Below are 25874 nucleotides of genomic sequence, written 5' to 3'. Positions count from 1 at the left end.
GACTACTGCATCCTAAATAGACACACTGTAGTTGATCAGTAGACCATAGCATGAGTACAAGATGCCTGGCACTTTTTTTCTGGGGAGCCAGTGGTTCTCAGTGTTGGATTTTCAAAGTGCATACTACCAGATTCCTCTGAGAGAAGATAAGAAGACAGCATTCTTCTGTTCTTTAGGTTTCCAACAGTTTGAACGCATGCCCCAAGGAATTTCTGGAGTACCTGTCACATTTCAGCATCTTATGGAGAAAGTTATGGTAAACATGAACTTACTGCAATTCTTAGGTTTTTTGGATGACCAGACTATATTTGGAAGAAACTTGGAGAAACACGAAGAACGATTTTTTAAAGTACTAGACCAGGTAGAACCCTATCGACTGAAGCTTTCAACTGATAAATGCCAGTTCTGCAGAACATCAGTCAAATACCTGAGTCACATTTTGCCCCAAGAGGGTGTGAGTACTGATCCAGATAAAATAGAAGCACTCACCACTACATGTCTGCACACACATAATTACAGAGAACTCAAAACCTTTCTAGGATTTAGCAGCTACTGTCGCAGGTTTGTGAAGAATTATGTTACTACCATAAAGCCACTAAATGACCTCACCAGCAGATACCAGTCCAGTAAGAGCCAATCTAAGACCAAGGGCAAGGGGAGGTCTCCAAAGCCTCCCGAACAGAGACATTATGGCCCCTTAGAACCTTTGGGACTCTGATGGGATGGGATAAGATACATGAAAAGGTTTTTGAAGAAATTATTAGCTGCCTAACTTATACTCCAGTCCTTGTCTTTGCTGATCTAAGCAAACCTTTTATCCTATATATGGATGTCAGTTTGGACAGTTTGGGAGTAGTCCTATACCAGGAAGCTGAAGGCAAATGGAAACCTGTGGCCTTTGCCAGCTGAGGACTTTCTAATAGCAAGACTCACTACTCCATTCACAAGCTGGGCTTCTTGGCCTTGAAGGGCAACTTACGATGGAAGGCAGTACAAGTGCTAGAGACCCTCCAGTACTAGAACTGGAGATGCAGTGACCTATGTCAGTGTCCGAGGGACCCTCAAGGGAGCTCTCACCCTCTCTAGACCAAGGACAAGTCTCCCGTCACCCCTGCAATACCCACTCTCAATAGGCATGACAGAGTTATAAGGCCAGTAAATAGGTTAACTTAGGATGCATCTGGGGTAATTAGTGAACAACCAATATACTTAGCTCACAGGCTATCGGGACAATTGCTGGACCTGGTATAATATGCTGTGAGATTTTCCCAAAAGACAAACTCTGGCTGTGGGGAGGATGTCAGCAGGCTCTGAATTAGCTCTCCCCTGACATCTAGTGATGCACTGGGAGAAAAGACTTCAGGTGCAAACCATATTTGCATAGACACATCTACTCTGCCTAGGTGTTCAACAGACAGAATTGCTTTACCAAAGTGATCAATTTTGGCTAGTTTTCGGTAACAATTGATGTTTAATATTGAATGCAGTGGTAGTGAAGTGGTGTTATCCATATTGTACGAATAAAGGGCAGAAGAACTGTACTTAGCATACGCTGATTGAGGGTGTCCCTAAACTGAACATCCTTTGCTATTTCGGGTGTAGGGATGTCAAATACCATCAAAGATAAGAGGGGGTGGGGACAGGTGTGGGATGGACTCTGCCTAAAATATCCTAGACACCATTTGATCCTCCCCTCTCCAGTCTTAAAGACAGAGTTGATTGGACTCAACTGAGAGTCCTTGTTTCTGTTCAGTGATTACTGGAGCTGAAATTATTGATGAGCAGGTTTAGGAGATAAGCTTTAGACCTGATGTGAGACAGTGTTGCAATGAAGAGACAGCAGCACAGAGGTTGCCTGTTAGCCAGAGAAACCACTAAGGATCTGACACCACTAACAGCTGGGCTAAGTGGGGGATCCTCAGAATGTGACATCGCAGACATGGCAGTGAGTCGCAAACAGCAGCAATCGTAACAGTGGCAGAGATGAGTGGCTGAAGATGTAACAGAGGCAGAGGTGGCAGTGAGAAGCCAGCAGTGGCAGAGTTAACAACAGCACTGAGCTAGCTGCAGAGGCGGCAGCAGCATGAAAGTATTGCTTGATGTGCCCCCTCACCCCCACCCCACTACACACACACACACTTTTTTTTTCAGGAGTGGGAAGTGGATCCGTATAAATGTGCCTCTGCATTTTGGGTTTTGGATGACCAAGGACAATCACTGTGAGTGGGGTGCAACAGATGGAAACAGGGATGGTGTGTTACATGGACATTTGTTTGCAGACGTTCACACCGTAAGGTGGGAAACTGAGGCAGGAGACCCTGCCCAATATAGTATGGTGTGGGTGTTTGCTTATAGTGACATGCTTTTGAATTGTGTTTGTGGTGTTTTCCCAAATTAATGCTGAGTTCCATTTCTGTTTTACTGAATGTTTTCTTTTGTTATGCACAGACTCAGTGAGTGCGAGTGGAGAAGTATTGTCTCTTACAGGCACCCAGAAGTACTGTTTAGTTTTTCTAGATCACTGGTTGGTTGCTCAAGCTGGTTATGCTTTATGATATGAAGAGGAACCTCTAGATATTGAATCCAGCCCTTGTTGCTGCTGAGTCTACCTGGCAGAAGAGTTACATGGGTGTAGATTGAATTTTGGATGTGGGGTTAGACAGTTCTTATTTTAGCTAAACAGACATACCCATATTACTTGCGGTCCTGCATTTTTTGCCGATCTGACACGATTTATTCTTAAACCAGTATGTGTGTCCCTGACTGCCACAAGAGCTATGGGTCTGACCCATCACATTCTTTATTTAGATCTGTATCTGACAATCTGACTTCAGATCTATCAATCTGAAAAATAGAAAAAACCTTCAAGTGTGTACATTCATGAGAAATATAAATCATACCACAAAACCTACAGGATTAAAAACATATTAATCTCTTTACACTATAATGGAATCACATTGGATTCCATAAATCAATACTTGAGTGAACTTGAAGAATAGTCTTCAGCCTCTGGCACATACATAACCCAGTCTTTAGAATATATGTAATAATGAAAAAAAATTCTAAAAGTATATATATAAAAAAAAGCATTTGAACACATATACAATAAAAGCTTTGTTATCCAGCATGTGAGGAGAATGGGATGTAGGGTGGGGGTGGGGGGTTGCCGGTTAATCAAAAATTCCGGTTAACTAAGACTTATATTTTTTTACCAATGGAATACCATAATTAGAATACAATAAAACAAAGTATAAAATAGTATACACGTACTCACCAATCCAGTAGCAGTGCTGCACTGCAGAGTGGTTGGTTTCTTGAAGCACTTAGGTGTATACAGGTAAAGTTTTCTATACAGTAGGTTATCTTATGACACTATATATCACTATGGGCAGTGCATAACGTACACCCAGATCACTAAAACTACACTTAACACTAAAACTATACTGAACATAATTTAATCTTTCTTTGATGATTCAGAAGGCACTTCAGTATCTTGCAGAGTCATCATTATCAACATCAATTATCATTGTAGATGTAGAAAGTGTAGGAGATTGGGCTGAATCTGTAATGACCCTATGACATACCCTAGAAGCTGCTTTTTTGAATAAATCCCTGGTATCAGCTTGCTTACTTGTCTTCTGCCTCTTTTGCATAAAAATAGAGTTCAGAATGTGCAATTGCATGACCTCGTGGGCAGTGTACGAGTCCTGGTTACGAGATTGAAGATTTGTATTGGGAGATATCAGAAATGCCGGTTAATAGAGCTTCCCGGTTGATAAAGTGCCAAATAACACAGCTTTTACTGTACTTTGAATGTACTAGATTCACCAACATTAAAAACAGGCTGTGAGCTTATCTATATGGGGATTTCAGAGTAGCAGCCATGTTAGTCTGTATCCGCAAAAAGAAAAGGAGTACTTGTGGCACCTTAGAGACTAACAAATTTATTTGAGCATAAACTTTCGTTACAGCTCACGAAAGCTTATGCTCAAATAAATTTGTTAGCCTCTAAGGTGCCACAAGTCCTCCTTTTCTATATGGGGATGTTATTCCAGAATACAGTAGAGTCTGAATTTAAATGCTACAGCTAATGCAGAATATCTCTGTGTGGACACTTATTTTGGAATAAGAGTACTTCATTCTGGTTTAGCTTAATTCACATCCAAAAGGGATTAAGCTAGACCAGAAAAAAGACACTCATTCTGGAATAGGAGGGTCCATACAGGCAGCTAGTCTGTAATAATTTATTTTGTAAAAACTATTCTGGTCAGTTTTCCCAGGTTGACAAGCCCAAAATCCCAGCAACCTTTGCTGATAGCACTGAAAGACTCATTGATCTGTTGTGTAAAATGGCACAGCCAGTCATTAACAAATGGTGAGAACAGCACTTGCAATCAAAGTCTATAGCAGCTATAAAAAAAGTTTTAATCTCTCCATCACAAACCCCCCAACATTTAGGGATGGAGAAAGGTAGTAAACTGCATTTTGCAAGCAATCCAACACACACAAATGCCTTCACAATTTCAAATCCAGTTGTGAGTCTTTCGAATGCTTCTAGTAATTTAGTTTTCTTTTTAAAAAAATCTGAACCAGAGCTGGGCTGAATATTTCAAACATACCATACTGTGCATAGAGCTCAGAATATCTCCCTGGAATTCCTTCATGAGGATTCTAATTGTATTTAAATGTAGACATTTTACTTTACAAGTTTCAAACCAGAGATTTATAGGGATAAAAACATTTAAGAAGTTGTTCCAGCAACATGGATCCCCGCTTCCCACAATACTCCCCAATGTGATCTATAATCAACTTAGACCAAGTGGATCCTTTTATACCCAGATTTGGGGATGTACATAGAAGGGCAAAACCTTAGCTGGTGTACATTGGTGTAGCGCCATAAACATCAACAGAGCTATGCTCACTTGAACCAAATAAAGGTCTGGCCCATAATCAATATGCTGAAGCACACCTTCCTCCTTCCATTTCTTTGCCCACCTACATACATATAAATACATGGATGATAACAAAGAACCAGAAATTATTGTTGGAACCAGTATTGGAAATTGAGAAGATTCATGTCTTATCTGCAGGTTAAAAAAAACAAAACAAAACACCATCATGCTTTCTTGTTGATTAATTAAGGGAAATGTTTTGTAAACAGAGTTTTGTTTACAAAACTACAGCTGGGAAAGTTGTGGGGATGTTTTGTTCCAGTTTTCAAACTGTAATGAATTTTTTATTATCTTTCTTTTAATTCCATGTAGGTTTGTTCTTGCTGATAACATGATCTATTGTTCTCTGAGTCATGGCGAGATTGCCATCTCTTAAACAGACAGCACTTACTGGAAATTAAACTTCTACTAATGTATTATAATTATTACTTCAGGGTAATTTGCTGCTCCAGCAGGGAGTCAAAGCTAATCTGATGGTAACATTTCTTCCATGGAGCCGTTAATATTTCTTCTATGCTGAAATTCCACATAATGGATCTAGCCTAAGGCTGATTAATGATCTCCATGCTGGAACAGTGATTTGTAGCTAAATCATCCCTCACTGGAGGAGAGTCAGGGTTGTTCCAATCCATACTGTTAAATAAGTGTAAACAGTGATGTCTGTTAATAGAAATGCAACCTAGTAAGGTGAGAGAGAGAGAGAGGGGGGCTATAAACTGAAGTAAATAAGGGAAATTCTGCTATCCATGAATTCCATTTGCACTTGTAACAGATATCAGGAAACAATACACACTGCAGAACAATCAGAACCTGTGGTGCTATTTCCCACGAAAAGCAATTTGTCAGCATTGAAATACTGTTTCCTTAACAATGTAAAGGTAAAAAAGAGAAAAATATATAAAACAAATCAGCATTTCTTTTCCCCTGGTGGTTATGACTGGGCTTGAGTGACATTATAAGGATAATAGGGTGTTATTTTAAGTAATTCAAATGTAGGATGGGCTCAGGAATAATTTTTAATGGATTTTACATTTTACCTCTAGAGAGGCTACTTTGTTTGCATTGAATTTTAAGAGAAAAATCAGGCTACTGTATATTTTATAAATTTATTAAAAGAATAAATAGCCATTTATAGAACAAATATGAGTATAGGCAAAATATTTCACTAGCCAATTTAACTTATCGTTTTCCTAACCTAATTTACAATAACACAGTGTAATAATCAAATCAAGGGTAGAAAGGAAGTATAATCAATATGTTAATAGTTCAATTTATCTGGCTCAGCAATTAGTAATTAAATTAACAATTGAAGTTGTTAAAGGAAACAATTATTTTAATATTTCACAGGAAGGTTAAGGGAGAAGCAGTTTCTTTTGATTTAGGCAATTTAGCCAAGAGTCTGTTAGAGGCTAGTCCACTGAATGCATCCGATGAAGTAAGCTGTAACTCACGAAAGCTTATGCTCAAATAAATTTGTTAGTCTCTAAGGTGCCACAAGTACTCCTTTTCTTTTTTGTGAATACAGACTAACATGGCTGCTACTCTGAAACTAGTCCTTGACGTAGTTTTAAGCTCTTTGACTGTTTTCCCAGTAACTTCCTCCTTCAGATCTTTTCTCCTGTTAAGCTTCACTGTTGGCAGAAGCTACATCAAACTGTTGTTTACTTAATCTATCTCCTGTCCCCACTTTAACACAATGTCTGCAGCTTCCTTTCTGGCAGTGTTGCACAGATATTAAATGATTTTTAGAATTTCACATTTCTAGCCACTTTAGAATCACTTATTTAACCCAGAGAGCTCTTACTAGTTAAAAACAGACATACTTTGGGAACAGTTAGTGACACACAAAGACCCACAAGCACACACACACGTACCCCCTCATTATAATGAGCATTGGAGACATCTGAGCATACCCAATTGCTTTACAGAAGGATTTTCACAACTTCTTCTTAAAGCCTTAACTCACATGATTGGTCATAGTTTTGGAACTAAGCCGTTATTTATCAGTATCTTTATTGACGATACAATGAAACGTGAAGCTTTTCTGCATCCAAGATGTGGGGGGAAATTTGGTCTCTTCAGACGTCAGGCTTTGCTTAAGCAACGGGTGGAGTCTTTCTCCTCTCTTTCTTTGGATGGCTGGTCCAGGGAAGAAAGCAGGATACAACTTGGGGTATTGTTGTTGTGAAAGAGCCCTCCACCCCTTTTCTTTTGCTTGGATATGATCTTTTATAGGCATCAGTGTCCCCTTACTCTGCTTTAGGTGACATCCTGATATGCTCAAGGGCCAATGAGATATTACAGCCTGATAGCAGTAATAATACATGATCCTAGAATGGCCTAGAAACTTCATCTTGAATTCACATTGAAGATTCCAGGGCATTTAGGGTTGCCAACTTTCTAATCGCACAAAACCGAACACCCTTGCCCCACCCCCTACCCCGCCCCTCATCTCAGTCCCCACTCCCACTCACTCCATCACCCCTCCCTCTGTTGCTCACTCTCCCCACCCTCACTCACTTGCTCATTTCCACCAGGCTGGCTCAGGGGGTTGGAAGGGGGTGAAGGCTCTGGCTGGGGGTGCAGGCTCTGGGGTGGTGTCAGCAATGAGGGGTTTGGGGTGAGGAGGGGGCTCTGGGCTGGGGGGTGGAACTGAGGGGTTCGGAGTATGGGAGGGGGCTCCGGGCTGAGACAGAAGGTTGGGGTGTTTTGGGGGTATGGGCTCTGGGATAGGGATGTGGGTTCCAGGGTGGGGCCAGAAATGAGGGGTTCAGGGTGCGGGAGGGGGCTCCAGGCTGGGGAAGGGGGTTGGGGTGTGGGGGAGGGATGAGGGTTCCAGCTGCGGGGGCCAGCTCTGGGGTGGAACTGGGGATGAGGGGTTTGGAGTGCAGGAGGGGGCTCCAGGCTGGGGCTGAGGGATTCAGAGTGCAGCAGGGGGATCAGGGCTTGGAGGGTGGGTTGGAGTGTGAGGGTCTGTGAGGGCTCTGGCTGGGTGTGCAGACTCTGGGGTGGAGCTGGGGGTGAGGGGTTTGGGGTGAAGGAGGGTGCTCTGGGCTGGGACCGAGTGGTTTGGAGGGTGGGAGGGGGATCAGGGCTGGGACAGGGTGTGGGAGGGGGTCGGGGTGCAGGATCTGGGTGACACATCAAGCAGCTCCTGGAAGCAGTGACATGTCCCCTGTCCCACTCCTACATGGAGGCATGGCCAGGCGGCTCTGCACACTGCCCTGTCTGCAGGCACTGCCTCCACAACTGAAATTGGCCACAATTCCTGGCCAATGGGAGCTGCAGAGCTGGCGCTTGGGGTGGGGGAAGCATGCGAAAGCCCCCGCCTGTCCCTATACATAGGAGTCGGAGGGGGGCATGGCGCTGCTTCTGGGAGCTGAGTGGAGCCATGGCAGGCAGAGAGCCTGCCTTAGCCCCACTGCACCGCTGACCAGACGTTTAACAGTCCAGTCATTGGCGCTGATCAAAGCCGCCAGTGTCCCTTTTCGACCAGGCCTTCTGGTCAAAAACCGGACACATGGCAACCCTAAGTTTAGTGTGTATATGTCTTGCAACAATTCATTCATAAACTCAAGGAGATAAATCTTGAAAACTGGACACAGGAAAATGCAATGTGATAAGGAGCTGGTTGGCAGACTTCCGTTAGATCCAAGACATAGATGTCATTAATTATATTTAAACAATTAAGACTAGTCAGCATTCACACGTCCACTTATTCTCACACATTCTCATGACAATGAGTAGATTATGACACTGGGAAATTAATGCTGAGAAGCGGGGAAAGAGTCTAGAACAAGTGAATGACTTTACCCCAATAACCTTTTGCCTAAAAAGCAGAAAGCTGGGACATCGCCTAATAATGCTCACTTTCATTAAACATTTGGCCAACTAAAGCTACTCAGGCCTAAATCTCAATATAGCCTATGGTCCCTACACTCAGTTAAGCAAACATTATCATCTGATACTATCCAAGCAGGTTATCAACAAAATAAAAACAAAACACTGCACTCTTGAACCAATGGCATTATTGGGTCATGCTGTGATGTACTTATATCTCCATATGATGATATTTGCAATGTGATATTGTCACATTCCGGGGTGCAATCCAGACCAGTGAGGGGCTGTGTCATCAGCTGCCCTGCAACCTTGGGTACCTCACAATGTTTTGCTATTGTATCTCCCAACCTGGGTTGCTCACAAATAGCCTTACAGCATGTAGCTCACACCTTGAGTGTCTGTGTATATTTGCAGCCCTGGTCCAACAATTCTGACCTCAGCAGCCTGTTAGCAACACACCAGCCTTGGGCTATTTTTGTCCTTGACCTCTGTAGTCCAGTCACCCTTTGAAGTGGATTCTTTTGAGAATTACCCCTCAAAGCAAAGTTTATTCAAATAGTAAACAAGGAGTCTGGTGGTGAAGATGACTATATTCTCTTTCTCCTCCCCTGTGTGTGCTGAAATGCAGATTTGCCTTGTCTCCTGCTATTTCCTTCTCTTGCTGTCTCAAGGACCCTTTTTAATAGAATCATAGCCCTGGCTGGAATGATTTACTTGGTGTTGGTCCTGCTTTGAGTAGGGGATTGGACTAAATGATCTCCTGAGGTCTCTTCCAACCCTGATATTCTATGATTCTATGATATGCATAGAGCTGACTAGTTGACAATAATTCTGTTCTCTAGCAATTTTTGAGATTTGTTTCCATTTTGCATCGGAGAGTGAGAGTGTGCATGGGTACGTCAGTGTCATGCCCTATAGCCGCTTGATTAGCATAGTGAGCTAGGATGTAGGAAACTCAGGTTCAAGTCCCTGATTTGGAGTGATCAGTGATGAAATGTTCTGCTATGAATCAAGAGGAGCAAGGATTTGAACTTGGGTTGCCCACACCTGAAGACCCAAAAACCTTCCTACTAAAGTTTTTGTGGAAACTGATAGGTCTCTGTGCAACATTCTGGCTTTACCAAAACAGCATATTTTACCAAAAGTGTTCTGGCCACCTCTAAACACACATGCTTTCACCTACTGGTTCAAACAGGGCCGTCCTTACCCATATGCAAAGCATGGAGCTGCGTAGGGCACCTGTCCCCCATGGAGGCCTGGGACCATCCCCACCCCTGCTCTTCCCACGGAGGTCTGGGGCCCCACACAGTCCGCTCATGGGTGGCTGCGTAGGGCACCAAAATAGCTAGGGACGGCCTTGGGTTCAAATTCAGTTCAGTTTGCTAGTGAGCAAAAGTTATTGCCATCTCATGCCTGTTTGGTAGTCTCAGTTCAGTTCCTAATGGAAACACCACCACCGCTGCTGGCACACTTACTAGTAGTTTCAATGTGAAGGATGAACTACTCCCTCAGACTTAGAGATGGTACATCCAGGACAGGGCAGAGGCACATTTGTGAACAAAGCTTGGCATTCTTCTTCCTGTGTTTGTTGTTCTTTTGTGAAACAGAACTTCAGATTCTGGGCTATCAATCCAGGAACTTCCATAAGCACTAAAGCACTTTAGCATATACCTAACTTCCATTGACTTCAGTGGGATTTAAGAATATGTTTTAAGTTAAGTATGTGCTCAAGTGCTTTGCTGACTCAGAACTTCAATTCAAACACATACTAAAGCAAACTAGGATGTTTAACGGTGAACAGCAAGCGGATGAAATGGGAAGAGAAGTCAAGTTTTCAAAAGATAGAAAAAAAGGGAATATTCCAAAATTCAGAAGGATGCCTTCCGAGTATTTTACAATTAAATTAGTTGGCATTGAGTTTCTACATAGAATAAATTAAATTTCCAACATACCAAGAAAAAATATTTCAAATATCGAGGGATGAATTTTGGAAATGTGGCAATAAAAAGACACGCGTACTGTGTGGCAATATACAATACTCCACATATTTTGGACAAATCTTGGGAGAAAAATGTTGCCTTGGACCTGGCTTATTGGAAATATAAAGCCTTAAATTCTGTAGAGATTTACACAAAACTAAAAAAGAAAATTTGATTTTTGTTTTATTTAAAGCAAGCTACTGGAAATGCCCAGCAGCTCTTCCCCCACAAACAGAATGCTAGTGAATGCACTGGATAGGGAAAGATTAACATCAGAGAATGAATGACAACAAATAGGAACAAGAAAAACCCTCATGTTACTATTTAACCATATCACAAATCACTAAAACATTTCCAGAACATAGGTTGCAAAGCTTCATGGACAGTAGAAAAGGCATAACACTGTCAGGGATTTTATGATTAATCTTTTTTAAAACGTTTAAAAAAAACCTGACTGTGTTCATTTAACTTGCTCTGCTTTTCCATTTCTTGATCTGTTTCCCCAAGTAGAGACTGGCAATTATGCACAGCAGTGTGCAGTACTTGTATGATGAGAACAAAAATCTTCTGAGATCTAAGGTGAGACCAGCAAATGTTTTTATTAAGCTAAAATATAGCCCAAATGGTGGTTTGTGATGAAAAACACAAAATTGCCCTTAACTGGGAGAGTGGGGTGGGAGGAGGTATTGTTTCATGGTCTCTGTGTATATAATGTCTTCTGCAGTTTCCACAGTATGCATCCGATGAAGTGAGCTGTAGCTCACGAAAGCTTATGCTCAAATAAATTGGTTAGTCTCTAAGATGCCACAAGTACTCCTTTTCTTTTTGCGAATACAGACTAACACGGCTGTTACTCTGAAACCTGTCATGGGTGTTGCTATAATACTTACATGGGTCATAGTGTGACTCCCTTGATCACAATGGTACATAATTATTGACCCGACTAGTTCCATTCACACAATGAGACTGTGTGGGTGAGTAAGAGTTTAGCAGTGTCTTTAGAGAAAGTGAGGGGCCAAATGTTTATGTACATACAGGCAGTCCTCGACTTTACAATGTTTGAGTTCCGACAAACGACACTTACAATTGTTTTATAAATTGTCATCAAATTTCAACTTTAAGATGTTGGTTTCGACTTTATGATGCTTGATCTGACATTGTGCCTATGGGAAATTCGAGCTATGATATTTTTGACTTAAGACATGATTGTGTCATAAGTCTGAGGACTGCCTGTACTATGCAAAATTGGTAAAGGAGTTAAAATACATTATATTTCTGATATGGAGCAAAATCGTCTAAAAAGGGGACAGGAAGGTGTTAACTGTTGGATACTATCCCAGGCGAAAAAGTATCTCAGATGGTGGGCAATTAAGACTTTTGACACCTTATTGTTTTATGGGAAAAATATCATTGAAATGAAAAATACTAAAATAGGTCCAAGATCAGTTAAAGTGGTGGTTATTAATAGGATTGCTCTGAAATGTAACTGAGTTGCTCTGTTTTTCAAACAGAGAATATGAGATAATAATAAATGGATTGACTAAGTATCATCTTATTTTATGAGTAGGTCCACTGGAATCTATAAATGTACTCATGATATAAGTTATGTAAGTGTGGAAGATTCTGGCCTTTGGTCATAAAACAGAGGGCCAGATCATCAGCCCTATCATCTTGTCTTCACTAGCAATTTTTACTATGGCATTAGTTGATTGCCAATTATCTCAATGTAGTTAACATGTTTGTAGAGACTAGTTGGACATTTCCTAGGTTTACTATAGGCTGATACCCAGAGTAAAGAACAAAAGTTGTTGTTTTTTTAATCTCTGAAGCAAGTGATTGGGGAATATCCAGACTAGCCTTTACAAGGGAGTTAGCTACTTGGATTTAATGATCATCTGCTAATTTGACGTAAACAAAACAAAACACAACCTTGTGTGTATTTTATGTCAGTTAATCCCATAACTCGATGTTATTTCCCATTATGCTGGGGAGAGGGAAGCAGGACCTGACCTACATGGATTGGGAGCATTTGTAATCGGGCCCCACATGGATCTGTTCTTGGCCCAATGCTATTCAATATTTTATCAGTGATCTGGGAAAAATATAAAAAAAAATACTGTTAAAATTTGCAGATTACAAATCGGAGGAGTGGTAAATAATGATGGAGATTGCTTGGTAGGGTAGGATCATTTGAGCAGCCTGAGTTTTAATATAGCCAAATCAATGTCATGCATGGAGAAACAAACAATGTAGGTCACACTTATAAAACAGGAGACAGCATCCTGGATTGGGGCAAATGATTTAATGGTAGATAACCAACTGAGTATTACCTACAGTGTGAAGATGCAGCTAAGAGGGCAAATGAAAATCTTAGATGTATAAGCAGAGGCCTATCCAGTAGAAGTTGGAAGGAGGTATTACCTCTCTTTACAGCATGAGTTTGATGATTACTGGATTATGTCTAACTCTGGTGTCCGCACTTCAAAAAGAATGGTTAAAACTTGGAAAGGATTAAATAGAGAGTTACAAGAATGATGTGAGGTCTGGAAAACATGCATTATATATTGAGAGGCTTAAGAAGCTCAGTCTATTTAGTTTATCTAAGAGAAGTTTAAGAGATTTATAGATTATGATCTATAAATATATATATGGGAAAGATTTCTGATAGTAGACAGCTCTTTAATTTAGCAGAAAAAGACATATTGTGATCCTATAGTTGGAAGCAGAAGCAGGGAAAATTCAGACAGAAATAGGGCACATGTTTTTAAGACAGATTAATAACCATTGGAACATCTTATTTAGGAATGTGCTGGATTCTCCAGGACTTGAAGTAAAATGAAAACTTAATATCTTCCTAAAATATGTGCTATAGCTATAACAGAAGTTATGGACTTGAGGCAGAAATTACTGGGTGAGGTTCTCTGACCTTTATATTTCCTTCTTCTGACCTCTCAACCTGCAGAGCTCACTTAATTCAAGCTGCCATCCATTCCCTTACAGTGGAGCTTGCTGGAAATGTTGAAAATGAATTGCTTAAGAAGTATGAAATTATCAGCCACAATCCCCTTTTAACCTGCCTGTGTAGCCTACTGTCATGAAGTCAGACAAAATGTAAGCTTGAATGCTTTCCAGAACAGAACATTTTTTATGGATTGAAATAAAGAGCACCGGGTGTAGCAAGCAAATATATTTTCTCCACTATACTTAGACTGTAAGCTCTTTGGGGCAGGGACAGTCTTTTTGTTCTGTGTTTGTTCAGCGCCTACACAATGGGATCCTGGTCCATGACTAGGGCTCCTAGGTGTTACCATAATACAAATAGTAAATAATATCTGGGACAACCTTGCACACCTCACAACTTGGTTTCTTTATGGTATATTTATTTAAATCTGAGAGGAAGGCCAGTTTTGTGGTTGACACACAGCAGTGGGATGCAGATCTGGGCTCAATTCCTGACACTACCACATACTTTCTGTTTGAGATTGGCCTAGTCACTTGGGTAAAGTTTTCAAAAGTTACTAATAGACTTAGGCCCCCATATGCCATTGACTTTCAGAAAATCTTATCCTTAATCTGGCTCAGTTCCAATCTGTAAATTTGGGGTAATACTTCCTTATCTACACTCTTCATTTATCATATCTGTTTGGATTGTAAACTCTTCAGGGCGGGGATTTTCTTTCCCTATGTATTTGTACAGAGTGACACTGGCTGACGACATGCTAGAGTGTATTCAGGTCTATTCATTTGTGTATTAGTATAGATCGAAATAATTGTTAAATATATAAGAGTGTATTTGGTTTTTAAACTTCATAGAAACTAATGGGATGTTACATGCATTATTTTTACTTATCTGTGTCCTGCTATAATATAATAAAAAAACATTTACATTGCAAATACCCCATAACTAAATAACCCATCAGACAGGAAAGAAGCCTCATGAAATGCAAATGAGGAACTTTAACAGAAAATGCTAATTTCAAAGCAATGGGCCATCATGTGTGATGACCAGAGGCCAAGCTCTCAAAGTGCATTCCTCACTCACCATCATCAAAAGAAAAGTCCATGTGGTTGGAAATAGTCAGCTTGTCTTCTTTCAGAAAAAGCTATAAGTATGGATTAAAGGAAAAAAATCCTTCATCTCTGGACTATTTGGACTCTTACAGGGAAGTGTACCCGATGCAAAATAGAGATTCCCCAAATCAATCTGGGAAACCTGAAAAGACTTTTGGGAAACTGGCAGTTTATTACATCACTGACACCATCTGGAGTTACAAACTGTACGTATATTTTACCTGCTTTAACTTCTCAATAACTCTCATTCTTTTTTCTTAGTTGTTAAACCATTAGTTAATGTACTATAGAACTGCCTGCCAGTATTATCTTTGGTGTAAGATCTGGAGTAACAATTAATTTGGGGTAAGTGACTGGTTGCTTGGGACTGGGAGCAACCTGATGTGGTGTGATTTTTTTATTTATTTATTTTTTGGTTTAAGTGACCATTATCACAAAGTCTAGTTTTTCTGGATGGCAAGATATTCCCCCTTAGCTTCTCCAGCCTATCTGAGGCTCCATGGTAAGTCTGGTATTGTAATCCAGGAACTCACATTTGTTCCTGAGTTGGTGAAATATAATTATAGAACACACCACCAGTTTGCGGTGTCTGCCCTGTTTCCAACAGTTTGCCCTGATGTAGGCACTCACAGCTGTGAGCTACTCTAGACAGCACGACATACAGCACTTAGCACCGTGGGACCCTGATCTCAAATAAACCCTCCAGGCACTATATATTATAAATAATAGATAATTATTATCTTTGCTATACCAAATATACATTTCAGGTTTATGCATACATTTTCATCCCTATCTATAAAAAGGGATATAAAATGTACACAAACATTAAAGCTATCTTTGACATTTATGGACTCTAGGAATGTAGGCAATTGTTATTGTGCTAAAAAATATAAAACTGTTGTATATATATATAAATTGCACAAACAAATCCAAGGAAAAATACAGAAATGAAAGTCACTGAGATACAGAAAGCTTAAGTGACTTGCTCCAGGTTGTACAGTGAGTGATGGAATACTCAGGAATAGCCAGGAGCACTAGATCCTATTGATTCCTGTTGTTATGTGGAAATGAATTAAAAGCGCTGTTTGTAACTCTTTTAATTACATTACTTTCCTCTCTCTTCCTTACAAACCCCTCTAAGGAACACTCCTCTCAGATTATTCTCTTTAAAGTACAGAATAATATAGAGATTCTTGTATAATTTAAGGCACCTTTCCCAGAGTTCTACTAACACAGAAATATAAAGTTTGTACAGGTCTCTTATGGATGTTTTCTGTTTATCGTTGAAGTAAATGCTTTATTCTTAGTGTTTTTAACAAAGACCAAACCTCACATGAACAGGTCAAAAATTTGACCTTCCATGACAGTCTTCCTTCCTTTCTCCCGCTCCAAAATTATCCAAGGTATTCCATTAATGTGTCCACAGCAATAAACAAGTACAAAAGTTTAGCATTAAATCTACTGTTTACATTCTTTTCCTTTTTGCATATGCCATCTACTTCCTGTAAGTGTGCAAATAAATATCTCTGTAAGAGAAATGCTTGTGTCAAGTTCTAAGATCTTGAGCAGTAAACACAACTGTCAAGGTTCCTCCCCCACTCTGAACTCTAGGGTACAGATGTGGGGACCTGCATGAAAAACCTCCTAAGCTTATCTTTACCAGCTTAGGTCAAAACTTCCCCAAGGTACAAAGTATTCCACCCGTTATCCTTGGACTGGCCGCTACCACCACCAAACTAATACTGGTTACTGGGGAAGAGCTGTTTGGACGCGTCTTTCCCCCCAAAATACTTCCCAAAACCTTGCACCCCACTTCCTGGACAAGGTTTGGTAAAAAGCCTCACCAATTTGCCTAGGTGACTACAGACCCAGACCCTTGGATCTTAAGAACAATGAACAATCCTCCCAACACTTGCACCCCCCCCTCTCCTGGGAAATGTTGGATAAAAAGCCTCACCAATTTGCATAGGTGACCACAGACCCAAACCCTTGGATCTGAGAACAATGAAAAAGCATTCAGTTTTTTAAAAGAAGACTTTTAATAAAAAATAGCAGTAAATAGAAATAAAGAAATCCCCCCTGTAAAATCAGGATGGTAGATATCTTACAGGGTAATTAGATTCAAAACATAGAGAACCCCTCTAGGCAAAACCTTAAGTTACAAAAAAAGTACACAGACAGAAATAGTTATTCTATTCAGCACAATTCTTTTCTCAGCCATTTAAAGAAATCATAATCTAACACATACCTAGCTAGATTACTTACTAAAAGTTCTAAGACTCCATTCCTGTTCTGTCCCTGGCAAGAGCAGCACACAGACCGACACAGACCCTTTGTCCCTCTCCCTCCTCCCAGCTTTTGAAAGTATCTTGTCTCCTCATTGGTCATTTTGGTCAGGTGCCAGCGAGGTTACCTTTAGCTTCTTAACCCTTTACAGGTGAGAGAAGCTTTCCCCTGGCCAGGAGGGATTTCAAAGGGGTTTACCCTTCCCTTTATATTTATGACAACAACAGATTTTCATTTTCATTTTTTCAGATTTCATTTTCCAGACTATGAACCCTTTTCTCACACTGGTGAGCTGCTCCTCAGAGGAGTTGTCCTATTCATAGATATTAAGGTAAGGAAGGGACCATTATGATCATCTAGTCTGACCTCCTGCACAATGCAGGCCACAGAATCTCACCCACCCACTCCTGCAATAAACCTCTCACCTATGTCTGACCTACTGAAGTCCTCATATCATGGTTTAAAGACTTCAAGGTGCAGAGAATCCTCCAGCAAGTGACCCATCCCCTATGCCACAGAGGAAGGGGAAAAAAACCCAGGGCCTCTTCCAATCTGCCCTGGAGGAAAATTGCTTCCTGACCCCCAATATGGCGATCACCGGAACCCTGAGCATGTGGACAAGACTCACCAGCCAGATACCAAGGAAAAAATTCTCTGTAGTAACTCAGATCCCATCCCATCTAATATCCCACCACAGGCCATTGGGCCTATTTACCATGAAAGGTCAATTAATTGCCAAAATCATGTTATCCCATCATACCATCTCCTCCATAAACTTATTGAGTTTAATCTTGAAGCCAGATTTGCCCCCACTGCTTCCCTCGGAAGGCGATTCCAGAACTTCACTCCTCCGATGGTTAGAAATCTCTAATTTCAAGTCTAAACTTCCCGATGGCCAGTTTATATCCATTTGTTCTTGTGTCTACATTGGTACTGAGCTTAAATAATTCCTCTCCCTCTCCTGTATGCTTTCTGCTTTTTCTTAATCACCTCTCTGAGATCCTTGCTCATCCAGCTTGATCTACAACTCCTGCCTATGATTTTTTTTCCCTTTCTTGGGATGCAGGCTTCTGATAACTTCTGCAGCTTTGACTTGAAGTAATCCCAGGCCTCCTCTGCCTTTAGATCCATAAGTTCTTCAGTCCAATCTACTTTCCAGCAACTACTTGATGAAGGAATCCATCAGCTATATTGCATCTAGGAAAATCTGAGTCCTATTATTATTACTAGCACTTGTCCTCCAGTCTATATCTGGGAAGTTAAAGTCTGCCATGATCACGCAGTTTCCATTAGTATTTACTTCATTAAAAACATTAAAGAGGGCTCTATCCATATCCAAATTAGACCCCGGCGGTCTATAGCCCACCCCAAGCACTATGACAGGGGAGGCTGTAGCAGTTTTCTTCCCCAGTGCGATTTTTGCCCAGATGGATTGTGTCTTATCCATTCCATTGCTTCTTATTTCTTTACATTCTACCTTATCATTGATATACAATGCTGCTCCACCACCTTTACCTTTATTTCTGTCTTTCCTAAGCAGCACATACCCTTCAATATCTGCAGTCCAGTCATGACTGCTATTCCACCATGTTTCTGTTATCCCTATAATATCTGGTTTCACTTCTTGCACCAGTAGCTCTCGTTCCTCCATTTTGTTACCTAGGCTCCTCGCATTGGTGTACAAACATCTTAATTTTTGCTGTTTGGCCTCTCTCACATTCTTCATCCGATTAGACACAGACATTCTACAACCAGTATGACCTATTAGACTGGTATCCACACTGCCCTTCCTCCTTATGTCCTTCTCTTCACTCTCAATGCTAAAATCCGGTGTGGAGATTACCTGGACATCTCCCAACCATCTCCCCCAAATTTCAAGTTTAAAGCTTTCTTAATCAGTTGTGCCAGCCTCCATCCTAGAAGTCTATTTCCTTCCCTACTCAGATGAAGTCCATCCCGAGAGAACTGTCCTCTGTCCATGAATGCCTCCCAGTGGCAATACATCCCAAAGCCCTCTTTATGGCACCACTGCCTGAGCCATCTGTTGATAGTCATAATTTTGTCACACCTTTGTGGCCTTTCTCTAGGAACAGGCAGAATCCCACTGAAGATCACCTGAGCCTCAGTTTCCTTAAGTGTCTTCCCCAGCCTGGCATAGTCTCCCTTGGTATGTTCCAGCGAGAATCTACCGGTATCATTTGTTCCCACATGAAGGATGATCAGTGGATTCTTTCCCGCTCCCTTTAGGATTCTCTTCAACCTTAGGTCCACATCCCGTATCTTAGCACCTGGAAGACAGCACACCCTTCTATTCTCTGGATCAGCTCTGGTTACAGGCCTGTCCATTCTTCTCAGTAAGGAGTCCCCAACCGCATAGACCTGCCTTTTCCTGGTGACGGTGCGATTCTCCGGTCTATCCCCTGTTCCCTCTGGCTGCAAGTTCTTTCCATACCTATTCTCCCTTGTAATCCTCTTCAACCCATCCTGTATCCTCCAGGGGCTCATATTAGGTGTAATCTCCATTGACTCTTCCCCTTTTCCTATAGGACTAGCCGCTCTTCTCTTCTTCCTTGCCCTTCCACCTTCAGTGACCACCTGCTGAGCCCCTTCTTCATTTTCCAACTCTGCAAACCTGTTCTTGAGCTCTATTTCTCCTTCACTAGCCTGTATTTTCCTCTGCCTGGTTCTTAGTCACATGCTTTCACTGTCCATTTTCTTCACCCAGCAGTCTCCCCTCAGAATTCTTCAGTCCTGCTTCCATCTGCAAATCTGACTTTTCTCTTCAGCCTCCTCCTGTCTTTGCTCCATAATCCACTTGAACCCCTTTCTAAACTCAGCCAGAGTTTCCACCTGCATCTCTAATCCTCGGATATTTTCTTCCATCAGCTCTATCAGGCGGCACTTCATGCAGAAGAAACTCTTTCCAGGTACCCCCTCCAGGACCATGTACATACCGCAGCTTCCACATCCAGTCATCCTCATTGTGTCTTCCACTACATGGGTCACTCCCATGTATCTGCCTCTGTATCTCTCATTGCCTTCCCACCTAAATCCTGTTAATCTGGAAAACATAAACCACACCAAAACACCACCACCCACAGCAAAAACAAACCCCAAACAAGCACCACAATACAAACTCCCCTGTTTACAGCTCTGTTTGCTGGCTCCTGTGCCACTACAGCTGTCTATGCCACTGCCTGACTGACTGGCTACCTTTATAGGACCCCTAGTCAGAGAAGCCCCGCCCCCTAATCAGGGCTCAGCTTCTCTCCCAGCACAAAGCCCCTACAAGCCTCTATTGGTTCCAGTCATTTCTCACCAAGGTGAGTAAGGCCATCACAATCTGGCTAAGAACCTTAACATAAAGTTTTAGAGTGAATTAATAATCAGAGATAAATTAGATCACAGAGGGATAAAGTAAGAAATCTGGGTGAAGAAGAAAATTTCAGCTAATACTGGAAATGAAATGGAAAGCTGATGAAGATGTGAGATATAGGAGGGTTATTCCAGACAGCAGGAGTCGCAGAGGAAAAGGATTTTGCTCCAACAGTGGTGAAATTATGAAGAAGAGCACAGTGAGGATGACAGGAGAATGAGGAGAGATACAAAGGAGGGTGCAGCTAGGCCATAGTGGGTTGTAGAAATAAGTAAGGGAATTTGTAACTGGATCTTGAATTGAATGGGTAGGCAATGAAGATATCTGATGTCAGGATAATGTGGTTGTAGTTCTTATATTTGGGAGATGGTGGCAGCAGCACTTTGGGATCCAATACATAGAGAACTGTGATTTGAAGTGGCTATGCAATGTGAAATGCAAGAACCCTATTCAATATTTCATATGTGGATATATCATACTTCACACAGTGCCATATTCAACTCCTGAATAATCAGAGTTGGAGACTACATGGGGATCTGTCTGATGCTTATAAATATCTCTTCTTCCACTATAGATCTGTAATTAAGCACTGATACATGTAGAGTGCCAACTCGGTGATTTTATTATCTTTGGGGATGTAATTCTAGAAAGCAACACGCAAAAATAGAGAGAGAGCTCTCCATTGTGACATTTAGACATGAGGCTCTTGTAGGGGGCAGTTTGGAGCCTGACCAACACAAGAGGAGCTGCAGGAGAGATTGTGCCTTAAGGAACTGCATTCCTTCACAGTTCCCAAATGGAAATCTGTATTACCCCAAAGAGGGTGTAAAACACTCCCCATCACTCCGTGCATCAGCCCCACTCCACTGACAACGCAGAAAGGAACAGGGCTATAGACTCCACCTTTTCCCATACTCTTTGTGAGTGGCTTATGCCCACAGGAGTATTAGGAGGACACAGTTCTAATGCACAGGAGAGTCAAGGAGCTTCAATTGTGCCTGTCACTTTTATGGGTCATTACAATCAGGACCTAGGGTCAGATTTGGTCTCACACCAGGGTTAATTCAGGCTAACACCAAACAAATTAATGGCCTATGTTCTACTGTATTAAGTCACTTCCTATACAACTCAGGTGGTCCAGGAACAGGAAGAGGTTAAACAAGCATAGCGCTTCAGAGGGAGCATTCCTTCTAGGTGAATATTACAATAAAAACTGTCAAAGAATGATACATTTTTGTATTGCAGTCTTTTCTGGTATGAAACTGCAAAGCAGATTATATTATACTGTCAGGAAGAAAAGATTCAAGGTGACATAATGTAAATGGATTCAATGCATAATGTTTCTGGTTGGTTTGAAGCTAGACACAGGGTTTTTAAGTGTAGACAAAATAATATTCCTCATAGGATGCAGGTTTCACCGACTGTACTAACCAGCAGCACTGCCTTTGAATTCAAAGTAATACCGTACTTGTATAACACCGCATCCTTAATGCACATTACTATGTTAATCCCCACACCAAGAGACACTGGCTTTAAATTGTGCTCCTTTTAAAATTAACAAAACACCTTTAGAATGGCCAATATGTTTGTTGTAGGACTTCTGGGCCTGAATTTGTGTATCTGTTATAAATACCAGGATGACCTGCTCAAATGTGTGTAGCACATGGAATATATCATTTGCATCTATAATTTAAAGAGAAACAATCCCAAGCATACAGCTCAGCTGAGAGTATGGATGGATGACTGACAGCGAGAATACTTACTTTCAGTATCTCTGCCTCAATTTGTCATTCTCTGTGAAAACTTTCTGTAATCGATGTCATCCACTCCTACAGAATATGCTAGCATCAATTTATCTGTGCACCATCTCCTGCACACTTGTTACCAGCTGATGGACAGATGGCAGGTTTTTTGATGACAGTGGGGAAGGCAAAAAGTCACAGAAACTTCCAATGCACAAGTAGCTTTCTCAGTGAGAAGAACACTCTTGTTTTCACACACACAGATGTGCTTTCTCCACCCATGAGGAGAGGGCAGAAAAAGAGAACGTAAGATGATAGGAAAAAAGCAACAATAATGACCTATGATGTCTGTCTAGTACTGGCCGATGTGTGATTTTTCTTTGATGTGCTCTTCTTCTTGAGAGAGTGGGAGAGAATTGTTTATTCTACTGAAGAAATATATGAGATGTGTACTGATCTGAAAGATAATACAATGAATTGACTTATGAAGTAGTGATGTGGTTATGAAAAGAGTGTGAGATCCTGCATATCCCTTTGTGAATGAAGAGTCATTATAGAAAGCAAAAGGAAAGGATGGTTCAAGGGTGGTCTTTTCTCTTAAATGTTGAACACAGGCAGAGCAGCTCTCTTATTCACAATTCATATCCCATAATGCCCAAATTTGCACTATACTTGGCCAGCATTAAAAATAGAAGGAATTTGACTAAAATCACCATAATTTGTGAATATATTTATATACTGCATTACAAAAACATTAAAAGAACATTAATGTTGCAAAGGCAAGCACTCACACTTTAGGAACTGCTAGACTTAAGGTTGCCTGTGCAACCTTAATTAGGACCCCTTGTACATATGCATTATGATCAAGGCTACAAGACTTTCATAGAGATCACGGAAGTCACGGATTCCGTGAATTTCTGGGATCTCAGGGACTTCCACAGCTACACTGGCTGCTGCTTCAGGGGCCTCAGGCAATTGGTCCTGGGAGCTGCCTTGGAGCAGTGGTCTTGGAGCAGCAGTGATGTGCTGGGCTGCCCCCCGCCTGGAAGAGCAGTGGTGGCAGCAGGGCCCAGGGCCACCCCCCGCACAGAGGAACAGCAGCAGTGGCAGGACCATGGGCTGCTCCACGCCTGGAGCAGCAGTGGTGGGGCCCTGGGCCGCACATCCTCCCCCGCCCCCGGAGTAGCAGTGATTGCTGGAGGAGCCCCCAACCTCCGGCACCTAAGATTTAGTTATGGGCATTTTTAGTAAAAGTCACGGATAGGTCACTGGTCACGACTTTTTGTTTATTGCCTGTGGCTTTTACTAAAAATACCCATGACTAAATCATAGCCTTAATTATGATACAGTTTTTATTACATGGCTACATGTTATTTTGCCACAGGATGCCTGCCTCATCCAGTGGATAGGTACTTATTCTCTTTATCCTTCTCATTCAATGGATGGCCCCAGGCCTTATTTATTGCACTTCATCCAATCTGCGCACTGAATATAGAATTAATTATTTATATTTACAGCACATCTATGAAGCAAAGTGGTATTATTCGCATTTTACAGCTGGGGAACTAAGGCACAGAGACATTAAAGCCAAAATTTACAGAAGTGTCCACTAATTTTGGGTGCCCAGTTACTGATTAATGATAGCTAGGGCCTCATTTTCCACAATATTTAGCATTTTAATACAACTTTATATGTTCAAATTCTTATGAATTCTTATGTAGAGTGTCTTATGAATCTGTGAATTCTGTTACCACCTTGTTACTAACAATTTCAAATGAATAACATGCAAACCTCCAGTCTGAAACAGTGTCACAACCATGGGCCCTTTAGAGGGCCCACACTGACGATCATCTCTGAAAATACTGAAGGACTCACAGGAGTCAAACAGGACATCTGTGCTGGGATGTGCACCCTCTATAAATGTCATATGACACACAGACACACAGAGGGCCAAATAACAACAGGCCCTGGATTCCTCAGAGGAGATTAACCATCAAAAGGCAGCACGAGAAATATGGCAGCACTATCTTCATGAAACCGAGCTCAGCGTCAACACACCATCTATGACAGAGCAAAATGACATTGAAGTCTTGACCATTGATACAGATAACATCTCCATAACATACATCTGTTTACAAGCTCCAAGGGGAGCAGTTTGCCTTTATGAGTCCAGGAAACCTAAATGACAACAATGCACATGTGATCATTGGTGACTTTGATAGTCACAGCATCACATAGGGTTATAACAAAAATTATACCAGTGGTGACTTTGCCAAGATGTGGGCGAAGCATAACACCTAAGCCTGATCCATAACTCAAAACTGCCTGGGTCTTTTAACAGCTCCTGATAGAGGGGAAGCTATAATCCAGACCTTGCCTTCATTGACTGCAACATAGAAGCTATGTTCAAAAAAGATGTGTTGGAACCACTCCCGTTTATACAAAACAAACTAATCACACACAGTGCTATAGCAGCCATAACTCCAAATTTGGTATCAATGCACAGACACTTTAATTTTAAGAACGCGGCTTGGAGAAGCTTCTTTGAAGACCTTGACAAAAAATTGACTCATATCGATGCAACCCCAGAGAATTACAACCACTTTGTGAATGCACTGTGCAATATCTCTAAGAGGTATGTAGCTTGAGGATACAGAACAGAGCACATTTTAGGGCTTACTCCTGTGCTAGCAGTTGGATACAAAAAACCAACAAGTGTTCCAAAGAGACCCTTTCTTGGAAGACAATATTGCAGCAGAGACAGCCCTAGTTAACAAGCTTCAAGAAGAAAGGCAATGAAAATTGAAAGAATTGATCAAAGGAATAGATATGACCCACACTAGTAGGAAAGCATGGTTGACCATTTTCAAGTTGAATAATGATCCAAAGAAAGTAAAGAAATACTACAACATCACAGCCAGCCAGGTGGCACACCTTCTCCTTCCATCTTCGCTTAACGGGAGCTCTGAACAAGTAGCCTAAAATATTAATTAGACGACAAACTGATCTAAAAGAAAAGGAGTACTTGTGGCACCTTAGAGACTAACCAATTCATTTGAGCATGAGCTTTCGTGAGCTACAGCTCACTTCATCGGATGCATACCGTGTGAGCTGTAGCTCACGAAAGCTCATGCTCAAATAAATTGGTTAGTCTCTAAGGTGCCACAAATACTCCTTTTCTTTTTGCGAATACAGACTAACATGGCTGTTACTCTGAAACCTGATCTAAAAGAAAATCATTTCAGTGTGCCATACACGATAGATGAACTCAGTGCTGGAATAAGTCACTTGAAGAACGGCAAAGCAGCTGGACTCAAAGACATATGCAAGGAGCATATTAAGCACTTCGGTCCTGCAACCAATTTATGGGTATTACTCCTTTTTAACAATTGGTCATCAACTCTTAGAATACCTAGATTTATGGTGATGAGGCCGTGTAAGAGCTCTATTGAAGCCAGGGAAGGTGGCCTCTGACCCAAAGAACTTCAGGCCAATATCACTCCTATGCCAACTTTATAAACTTTACAAATGCCGTATTCTCAATCACCTCTGACCTCATATTGAACAGTATCTAATAGTATCCAGAACAACCCAGATTTAGACCAGGAAAGTCCTGCACTGGCCAAAT

The 25874-nt window shown here is 41.3% G+C and overlaps 1 protein-coding gene across 4 annotated transcripts in view; it reads right to left on the bottom strand.

The window, feature by feature from the left end:
• Nucleotides 1-25874, bottom strand: part of CDH12 (cadherin 12) — an 862602-nt gene that overhangs the window by 702617 nt on the left and 134111 nt on the right. The window lies entirely within an intron of this gene.

This window comes from Caretta caretta, chromosome 2 (genome assembly GCF_965140235.1).
Source record: "Caretta caretta isolate rCarCar2 chromosome 2, rCarCar1.hap1, whole genome shotgun sequence".
In the NCBI taxonomy this organism is placed as follows: Eukaryota; Metazoa; Chordata; order Testudines; family Cheloniidae; genus Caretta; species Caretta caretta.
Note: the sequence above shows the minus strand (reverse complement) of the source record. Positions and strands in the feature narration are given on the sequence as shown.